The sequence below is a fragment of the Silene latifolia genome, unplaced genomic scaffold (genome assembly GCF_048544455.1).
Source record: "Silene latifolia isolate original U9 population unplaced genomic scaffold, ASM4854445v1 scaffold_204, whole genome shotgun sequence".
NCBI lineage: Eukaryota > Viridiplantae > Streptophyta > Magnoliopsida > Caryophyllales > Caryophyllaceae > Silene > Silene latifolia.
In genome coordinates this window covers 10,825-21,648 of record NW_027413166.1, presented here as the reverse complement: position 1 = coordinate 21,648, position 10,824 = coordinate 10,825, and positions in this window count along the sequence as shown.

Genomic DNA, 10,824 nt, shown 5'->3' with positions numbered 1-10,824 from the left:
CTCCATAAATATCTAAATATTGATAAATGAAGAAACTTTAATAAATGGAGTATGACCATACGACGCACGTATGTTGATTTATGCCTTCCGAAAGTCGAGATTTCAAGTATAGGGGCCTTGGTTTTTGGAAATTTTCAAACTGTCTAATATTGCAATTTTAACTCCACGAATGTCTTAATAATGGTAAATGAAGAAACTTTAATAAATGGAGTATGACCATCAGACGCACGTATGTTGATTTATGCCTTCCGAAAGCCGAGATTTCGTTTTAGGGCCTCGCTTTTTGAAAATTTTCAAACTGTCTAATATTGCGCTTTAACTCCACGAATGTTTTAATAATGGTAAATGAAGAAACTTTAATAAATGGAATATGACCATCAGACGCACGTATGTTGATTTATGCCTTCCAAAACTCGAGATTTCGTTTGATGGCCTCGGTTTTAGGAAATTTTCAAACTGTCTAATATTGGGGTTTTAACTCCACGAATGTGTTAATAATGGTAAATGAAGAAACTTTAATAAATGGAGTATGACCATACGACGCACGTATGTTGATTTATGCCTTCCGAAACTCGAGATTTGTCTTCGATGGCCTCGGTTTAGGAAATTTTCAAACTGTCTAATATTGTAGTTTTAACTCCACGCATGTCTTAATAATGATAAATGAAGAAACTTTAATAAATGGAGTATGACCATCGACTTACGTATGTTGATTTATGCCTTCCAAACTCGAGATTTCGTTTGAGGGTCTCGCTTTTGGAAATTTTCAAACTGTCTAATATTGCGCTTTAACTCCACGAATGTCTTAATAATGATAAATGAAGAAACTTTAATAAATGGAGTATGACCATCAGACGCACGTATGTTGATTTATGCCTTCCGAAAGGCGAGATTTCGTTTTAGGGCCTCGGTTTTTGAAAATTTTCAAACTGTCTAATATTGCGCTTTAACTCCACTAATGTCTTAATAATGGTAAATGAAGAAACTTTAATAAATGGAATATGACCATCAGACGCACGTATGTTAATTTATGCCTTCCGAAACTCGAGATTTCGTTTGATGGCCTCGGTTTAGGAAATTTTCAAATCGTCTAATATTGGAGTTTTAACTCCACTAATGTCTTAATAATGGTAAATGAAGAAACTTTAATAAATGGAATATGACCATCAGACGCACGTATGTTAATTTATGCCTTCCGAAACTCGAGATTTCGTTTGATGGCCTCGGTTTTAGGAAATTTTCAAACTGTCTAATATTGCAATTTTAACTCCACGAATGTCTTAATAATGGTAAATGAAGAAACTTTAATAAATGGAGTATGACCATCAGACGCACGTATGTTGATTTATGCCTTCCGAAAGCCGAGATTTCGTTTTAGGGCCTCGCTTTTTGAAAATTTTCAAACTGTCTAATATTGCGCTTTTAACTCCACTAATGTCTTAATAATGGTAAATGAAGAAACTTTAATAAATGGAATATGACCATCGACGACGTATGTTAATTTATGCCTTCCGAAACTCGAGATTTCGTTTGATGGCCTCGGTTTTAGGAAATTTTCAAACTGTCTAATATTGCAGTTTTTACTCCACGCATGTCTTAATAATGATAAATGAATAAACTTTAATAAATGGAGTATGACCATCGACTTACGTATGTTGATTTATGCCTTCCAAACACGAGATTTCGTTTGAGGGTCTCGCTTTTGGAAATTTTCAAACCGTCTAATATTGCGCTTTAACTCCACGAATGTCTTAATAATGATAAATGAAGAAACTTTAATAATAGAGTATGACCATCAGACGCACGTATGTTGATTTATGCCTTCCGAAAGTCGAGATTTCGTTTGAGGGTCTCGCTTTAGGAAATTTTCAAACTGTCTAATATTGCGCTTTTAACTCCATAAATATCTTAATAATGATAAATGAAGAAACTTTAATAAATGGAGTATGACCATACGACGCACGTATGTTGATTTATGCCTTCCGAAAGTCGAGATTTCGTTTTAGGGCCTCGCTTTTTGGAAATTTTCAAACTGTCTAATATTGCGCTTTAACTTCACGAATGTCTTAATAATGGTAAATGAAGAAACTTTAATAAATGGAGTATGACCATCAAACGCACGTATGTTGATTTATGCCTTCCGAAAGTCGAGATTTCGTTATAGGGCCTAGGTTTTTGGAAATTTTCAAACTGTCTAATATTGCAATTTTAACTCCACGAATGTCTTAATAATGGTAAATGAAGAAACTTTAATAAATGGAGTATGACCATCAGACGCACGTATGTTGATTTATGCCTTCCGAAAGCCGAGATTTCGTTTTAGGGCCTCGGTTTTTGAAAATTTTCAAACTGTCTAATATTGCAGTTTTAACTCCACGAATGTCTTAATAATGGTAAATGAAGAAACTTTAATAAATGGAATATGACCATCAGACGCACGTATGTTGATTTATGCCTTCCGAAACTCGAGATTTCGTTTGATGGCCTCGGTTTTAGGAAATTTTCAAACTGTCTAATATTGGAGTTTTAACTCCACGAATGTCTTAATAATGGTAAATGAAGAAACTTTAATAAATGGAGTATGACCATCAGACGCACGTATGTTGATTTATGCCTTCCAAACTCGAGATTTGTTTTGATGGCCTCGCTTTAGGAAATTTTCAAACTGTCTAATATTGCGTTTTTACTCCACGCATGTCTTAATAATGATAAATGAAGAAACTTTAATAAATGGAGTATGACCATCAGACTTACGTATGTTGATTTATGCCTTCCGAAACTCGAGATTTCGTTATAGGGCCTAGGTTTTTGAAAATTTTCAAACTGTCTAATATTGCAGTTTTAACTCCACTAATGTCTTAATAATGGTAAATGAAGAAACTTTAATAAATGGAATATGACCATCAGACGCACGTATGTTAATTTATGCCTTCCGAAACTCGAGATTTCGTTTGATGGCCTCGGTTTTAGGAAATTTTCAAACTGTCTAATATTGGAGTTTTAACTCCACGAATGTCTTAATAATGGTAAATGAAGAAACTTTAATAAATGGAGTATGACCATCAGACGCACGTATGTTGATTTATGCCTTCCGAAACTCGAGATTTGTTTTGATGGCCTCGGTTTTAGGAAATTTTCAAACTGTCTAATATTGCAGTTTTTACTCCACGCATGTCTTAATAATGATAAATGAAGAAACTTTAATAAATGGAGTATGACCATCAGACTTACGTATGTTGATTTATGCCTTCCGAAACTCGAGATTTCGTTTGAGGGTCTCGCTTTTTGGAAATTTTCAAACTGTCTAATATTGCGCTTTAACTCCACGAATGTCTTAATAATGATAAATGAAGAAACTTTAATAATAGAGTATGACCATCGACGCACGTATGTTGATTTATGCCTTCCGAAAGTCGAGATTTCGTTTGATGGTCTCGCTTTAGGAAATTTTCAAACTGTCTAATATTGCAGTTTTAACTCCATAAATATCTAAATATTGATAAATGAAGAAACTTTAATAAATGGAGTATGACCATCAGACGCACGTATGTTGATTTATGCCTTCCGAAAGTCGAGATTTCGTTATAGGGCCTTGGTTTTTGGAAATTTTCAAACTGTCTAATATTGCAATTTTAACTCCACGAATGTCTTAATAATGGTAAATGAAGAAACTTTAATAAATGGAGTATGACCATCAGACGCACGTATGTTGATTTATGCCTTCCGAAAGCCGAGATTTCGTTTTAGGGCCTCGCTTTTGAAAATTTTCAAACCGTCTAATATTGCGCTTTAACTCCACGAATGTCTTAATAATGGTAAATGAAGAAACTTTAATAAATGGAATATGACCATCGACGCACGTATGTTGATTTATGCCTTCCGAAACTCGAGATTTCGTTTGATGGCCTCGCTTTAGGAAATTTTCAAACTGTCTAATATTGGGGTTTTAACTCCACGAATGTGTTAATAATGGTAAATGAAGAAACTTTAATAAATGGAGTATGACCATCAGACGCACGTATGTTGATTTATGCCTTCCGAAACTCGAGATTTGTCTTGATGGCCTCGGTTTTAGGAAATTTTCAAACTGTCTAATATTGTAGTTTTAACTCCACGCATGTCTTAATAATGATAAATGAAGAAACTTTAATAAATGGAGTATGACCATCAGACTTACGTATGTTGATTTATGCCTTCCGAAACTCGAGATTTCGTTTGAGGGTCTCGGTTTTTGGAAATTTTCAAACTGTCTAATATTGCAGTTTTAACTCCACGAATGTCTTAATAATGGTAAATGAAGAAACTTTAATAAATGGAATATGACCATCAGACGCACGTATGTTAATTTATGCCTTCCGAAACTCGAGATTTCGTTTGATGGCCTCGGTTTTAGGAAATTTTCAAACTGTCTAATATTGCAATTTTAACTCCACGAATGTCTTAATAATGGTAAATGAAGAAACTTTAATAAATGGAGTATGACCATCAGACGCACGTATGTTGATTTATGCCTTCCGAAAGCCGAGATTTCGTTTTAGGGCCTCGCTTTTTGAAAATTTTCAAACTGTCTAATATTGCGCTTTAACTCCACTAATGTCTTAATAATGGTAAATGAAGAAACTTTAATAAATGGAATATGACCATCAGACGCACGTATGTTAATTTATGCCTTCCGAAACTCGAGATTTCGTTTGATGGCCTCGGTTTAGGAAATTTTCAAACTGTCTAATATTGCGCTTTTACTCCACGCATGTCTTAATAATGATAAATGAATAAACTTTAATAAATGGAGTATGACCATCGACTTACGTATGTTGATTTATGCCTTCCTAAACTCGAGATTTCGTTTGAGGGTCTCGGTTTTTGGAAATTTTCAAACTGTCTAATATTGCACTTTTAACTCCACGAATGTCTTAATAATGATAAATGAAGAAACTTTAATAATAGAGTATGACCATCGACGCACGTATGTTGATTTATGCCTTCCGAAAGTCGAGATTTCGTTTGAGGGTCTCGGTTTTAGGAAATTTTCAAACTGTCTAATATTGCGCTTTAACTCCATAAATATCTTAATAATGATAAATGAAGAAACTTTAATAAATGGAGTATGACCATCCGACGCACGTATGTTGATTTATGCCTTCCGAAAGTCGAGATTTCGTTTTAGGGCCTCGGTTTTGGAAATTTTCAAACTGTCTAATATTGCGCTTTAACTTCACGAATGTCTTAATAATGGTAAATGAAGAAACTTTAATAAATGGAGTATGACCATCAAACGCACGTATGTTGATTTATGCCTTCCGAAAGTCGAGATTTCGTTATAGGGCCTAGGTTTTTGGAAATTTTCAAACTGTCTAATATTGCAATTTTAACTCCACGAATGTCTTAATAATGGTAAATGAAGAAACTTTAATAAATGGAGTATGACCATCAGACGCACGTATGTTGATTTATGCCTTCCGAAAGCCGATATTTCGTTTTAGGGCCTCGGTTTTTGAAAATTTTCAAACTGTCTAATATTGCGCTTTTTAACTCCACGAATGTCTTAATAATGGTAAATGAAGAAACTTTAATAAATGGAATATGATCATCAGACGCACGTATGTTGATTTATGCCTTCCGAAACTCGAGATTTCGTTTGATGGCCTCGGTTTTAGGAAATTTTCAAACTGTCTAATATTGGAGTTTTAACTCCACGAATGTCTTAATAATGGTAAATGAAGAAACTTTAATAAATGGAGTATGACCATCAGACGCACGTATGTTGATTTATGCCTTCCGAAACTCGAGATTTGTTTTGATGGCCTCGGTTTTAGGAAATTTTCAAACTGTCTAATATTGCGCTTTAACTCCACGCATGTCTTAATAATGATAAATGAAGAAACTTTAATAAATGGAGTATGACCATCAGACTTACGTATGTTGATTTATGCCTTCCGAAACTCGAGATTTCGTTTGAGGGTCTCGGTTTTGGAAATTTTCAAACCGTCTAATATTGCGCTTTAACTCCACGAATGTCTTAATAATGATAAATGAAGAAACTTTAATAAATGGAGTATGACCATCAGACGCACGTATGTTGATTTATGCCTTCCGAAAGGCGAGATTTCGTTTTAGGGCCTCGGTTTTTGAAAATTTTCAAACTGTCTAATATTGCGCTTTAACTCCACTAATGTCTTAATAATGGTAAATGAAGAAACTTTAATAAATGGAATATGACCATCAGACGCACGTATGTTAATTTATGCCTTCCGAAACTCGAGATTTCGTTTGATGGCCTCGGTTTTAGGAAATTTTCATACTGTCTAATATTGGAGTTTTAACTCCACGAATGTCTTAATAATGGTAAATGAAGAAACTTTAATAAATGGAGTATGACCATCAGACGCACGTATGTTGATTTATGCCTTCCGAAACTCGAGATTTGTTTTGATGGCCTCGGTTTTAGGAAATTTTCAAACTGTCTAATATTGCAGTTTTTACTCCACGCATGTCTTAATAATGATAAATGAAGAAACTTTAATAAATGGAGTATGACCATCAGACTTACGTATGTTGATTTATGCCTTCCGAAACTCGAGATTTCGTTTGAGGGTCTCGGTTTTTGGAAATTTTCAAACTGTCTAATATTGCAGTTTTAACTCCACGAATGTCTTAATAATGATAAATGAAGAAACTTTAATAATAGAGTATGACCATCAGACGCACGTATGTTGATTTATGCCTTCCGAAAGTCGAGATTTCGTTTGATGGTCTCGGTTTTAGGAAATTTTCAAACTGTCTAATATTGCAGTTTTAACTCCATAAATATCTAAATATTGATAAATGAAGAAACTTTAATAAATGGAGTATGACCATCAGACGGACGTATGTTGATTTATGCCTTCCGAAAGTCGAGATTTCGTTATAGGGCCTTGGTTTTTGGAAATTTTCAAACTGTCTAATATTGCAATTTTAACTCCACGAATGTCTTAATAATGGTAAATGAAGAAACTTTAATAAATGGAGTATGACCATCAGACGCACGTATGTTGATTTATGCCTTCCGAAAGCCGAGATTTCGTTTTAGGGCCTCGGTTTTTGAAAATTTTCAAACTGTCTAATATTGCAGTTTTAACTCCACGAATGTCTTAATAATGGTAAATGAAGAAACTTTAATAAATGGAATATGACCATCAGACGCACGTATGTTGATTTATGCCTTCCGAAACTCGAGATTTCGTTTGATGGCCTCGGTTTTAGGAAATTTTCAAACTGTCTAATATTGGGGTTTTAACTCCACGAATGTGTTAATAATGGTAAATGAAGAAACTTTAATAAATGGAGTATGACCATCAGACGCACGTATGTTGATTTATGCCTTCCGAAACTCGAGATTTGTCTTGATGGCCTCGGTTTTAGGAAATTTTCAAACTGTCTAATATTGCAGTTTTAACTCCATAAATATCTAAATATTGATAAATGAAGAAACTTTAATAAATGGAGTATGACCATCAGACGCACGTATGTTGATTTATGCCTTCCGAAAGTCGAGATTTCGTTATAGGGCCTTGGTTTTTGGAAATTTTCAAACTGTCTAATATTGCAATTTTAACTCCACGAATGTCTTAATAATGGTAAATGAAGAAACTTTAATAAATGGAGTATGACCATCAGACGCACGTATGTTGATTTATGCCTTCCGAAAGCCGAGATTTCGTTTTAGGGCCTCGGTTTTTGAAAATTTTCAAACTGTCTAATATTGCAGTTTTAACTCCACGAATGTCTTAATAATGGTAAATGAAGAAACTTTAATAAATGGAATATGACCATCAGACGCACGTATGTTGATTTATGCCTTCCAAAACTCGAGATTTCGTTTGATGGCCTCGGTTTTAGGAAATTTTCAAACTGTCTAATATTGGGGTTTTAACTCCACGAATGTGTTAATAATGGTAAATGAAGAAACTTTAATAAATGGAGTATGACCATCAGACGCACGTATGTTGATTTATGCCTTCCGAAACTCGAGATTTGTCTTGATGGCCTCGGTTTTAGGAAATTTTCAAACTGTCTAATATTGTAGTTTTAACTCCACGCATGTCTTAATAATGATAAATGAAGAAACTTTAATAAATGGAGTATGACCATCAGACTTACGTATGTTGATTTATGCCTTCCGAAACTCGAGATTTCGTTTGAGGGTCTCGGTTTTGGAAATTTTCAAACTGTCTAATATTGCAGTTTTAACTCCACGAATGTCTTAATAATGATAAATGAAGAAACTTTAATAAATGGAGTATGACCATCAGACGCACGTATGTTGATTTATGCCTTCCGAAAGGCGAGATTTCGTTTTAGGGCCTCGGTTTTTGAAAATTTTCAAACTGTCTAATATTGCGCTTTAACTCCACTAATGTCTTAATAATGGTAAATGAAGAAACTTTAATAAATGGAATATGACCATCGACGACGCACGTATGTTGATTTATGCCTTCCAAAACTCGAGATTTCGTTTGATGGCCTCGGTTTTAGGAAATTTTCAAACTGTCTAATATTGGAGTTTTAACTCCACTAATGTCTTAATAATGGTAAATGAAGAAACTTTAATAAATGGAATATGACCATCAGACGCACGTATGTTAATTTATGCCTTCCGAAACTCGAGATTTCGTTTGATGGCCTCGGTTTTAGGAAATTTTCAAACTGTCTAATATTGCAATTTTAACTCCACGAATGTCTTAATAATGGTAAATGAAGAAACTTTAATAAATGGAGTATGACCATCAGACGCACGTATGTTGATTTATGCCTTCCGAAAGCCGAGATTTCGTTTTAGGGCCTCGGTTTTTGAAAATTTTCAAACTGTCTAATATTGCAGTTTTAACTCCACGAATGTCTTAATAATGGTAAATGAAGAAACTTTAATAAATGGAATATGACCATCAGACGCACGTATGTTAATTTATGCCTTCCGAAACTCGAGATTTCGTTTGATGGCCTCGGTTTTAGGAAATTTTCAAACTGTCTAATATTGCAGTTTTTACTCCACGCATGTCTTAATAATGATAAATGAATAAACTTTAATAAATGGAGTATGACCATCAGACTTACGTATGTTGATTTATGCCTTCCGAAACTCGAGATTTCGTTTGAGGGTCTCGGTTTTTGGAAATTTTCAAACTGTCTAATATTGCAGTTTTAACTCCACGAATGTCTTAATAATGATAAATGAAGAAACTTTAATAATAGAGTATGACCATCAGACGCACGTATGTTGATTTATGCCTTCCGAAAGTCGAGATTTCGTTTGAGGGTCTCGGTTTAGGAAATTTTCAAACTGTCTAATATTGCGCTTTTAACTCCATAAATATCTTAATAATGATAAATGAAGAAACTTTAATAAATGGAGTATGACCATCAGACGCACGTATGTTGATTTATGCCTTCCGAAAGTCGAGATTTCGTTTTAGGGCCTCGGTTTTTGGAAATTTTCAAACTGTCTAATATTGCAGTTTTAACTTCACGAATGTCTTAATAATGGTAAATGAAGAAACTTTAATAAATGGAGTATGACCATCAAACGCACGTATGTTGATTTATGCCTTCCGAAAGTCGAGATTTCGTTATAGGGCCTAGGTTTTTGGAAATTTTCAAACTGTCTAATATTGCAATTTTAACTCCACGAATGTCTTAATAATGGTAAATGAAGAAACTTTAATAAATGGAGTATGACCATCAGACGCACGTATGTTGATTTATGCCTTCCGAAAGCCGAGATTTCGTTTTAGGGCCTCGGTTTTAGGAAATTTTCAAACTGTCTAATATTGGGGTTTTAACTCCACGAATGTCTTAATAATGGTAAATGAAGAAACTTTAATAAATGGAATATGACCATCAGACGCACGTATGTTGATTTATGCCTTCCGAAACTCGAGATTTCGTTTGATGGCCTCGGTTTTAGGAAATTTTCAAACTGTCTAATATTGGAGTTTTAACTCCACGAATGTCTTAATAATGGTAAATGAAGAAACTTTAATAAATGGAGTATGACCATCAGACGCACGTATGTTGATTTATGCCTTCCGAAACTCGAGATTTGTTTTGATGGCCTCGGTTTAGGAAATTTTCAAACTGTCTAATATTGCGCTTTAACTCCACGCATGTCTTAATAATGATAAATGAAGAAACTTTAATAAATGGAGTATGACCATCAGACTTACGTATGTTGATTTATGCCTTCCGAAACTCGAGATTTCGTTTGAGGGTCTCGGTTTTTGGAAATTTTCAAACTGTCTAATATTGCAGTTTTAACTCCACGAATGTCTTAATAATGATAAATGAAGAAACTTTAATAAATGGAGTATGACCATCAGACGCACGTATGTTGATTTATGCCTTCCGAAAGGCGAGATTTCGTTTTAGGGCCTCGGTTTTTGAAAATTTTCAAACTGTCTAATATTGCAGTTTTAACTCCACTAATGTCTTAATAATGGTAAATGAAGAAACTTTAATAAATGGAATATGACCATCAGACGCACGTATGTTAATTTATGCCTTCCGAAACTCGAGATTTCGTTTGATGGCCTCGGTTTTAGGAAATTTTCAAACTGTCTAATATTGGAGTTTTAACTCCACGAATGTCTTAATAATGGTAAATGAAGAAACTTTAATAAATGGAGTATGACCATCAGACGCACGTATGTTGATTTATGCCTTCCGAAACTCGAGATTTGTTTTGATGGCCTCGGTTTTAGGAAATTTTCAAACTGTCTAATATTGCAGTTTTTACTCCACGCATGTCTTAATAATGATAAATGAAGAAACTTTAATAAATGGAGTATG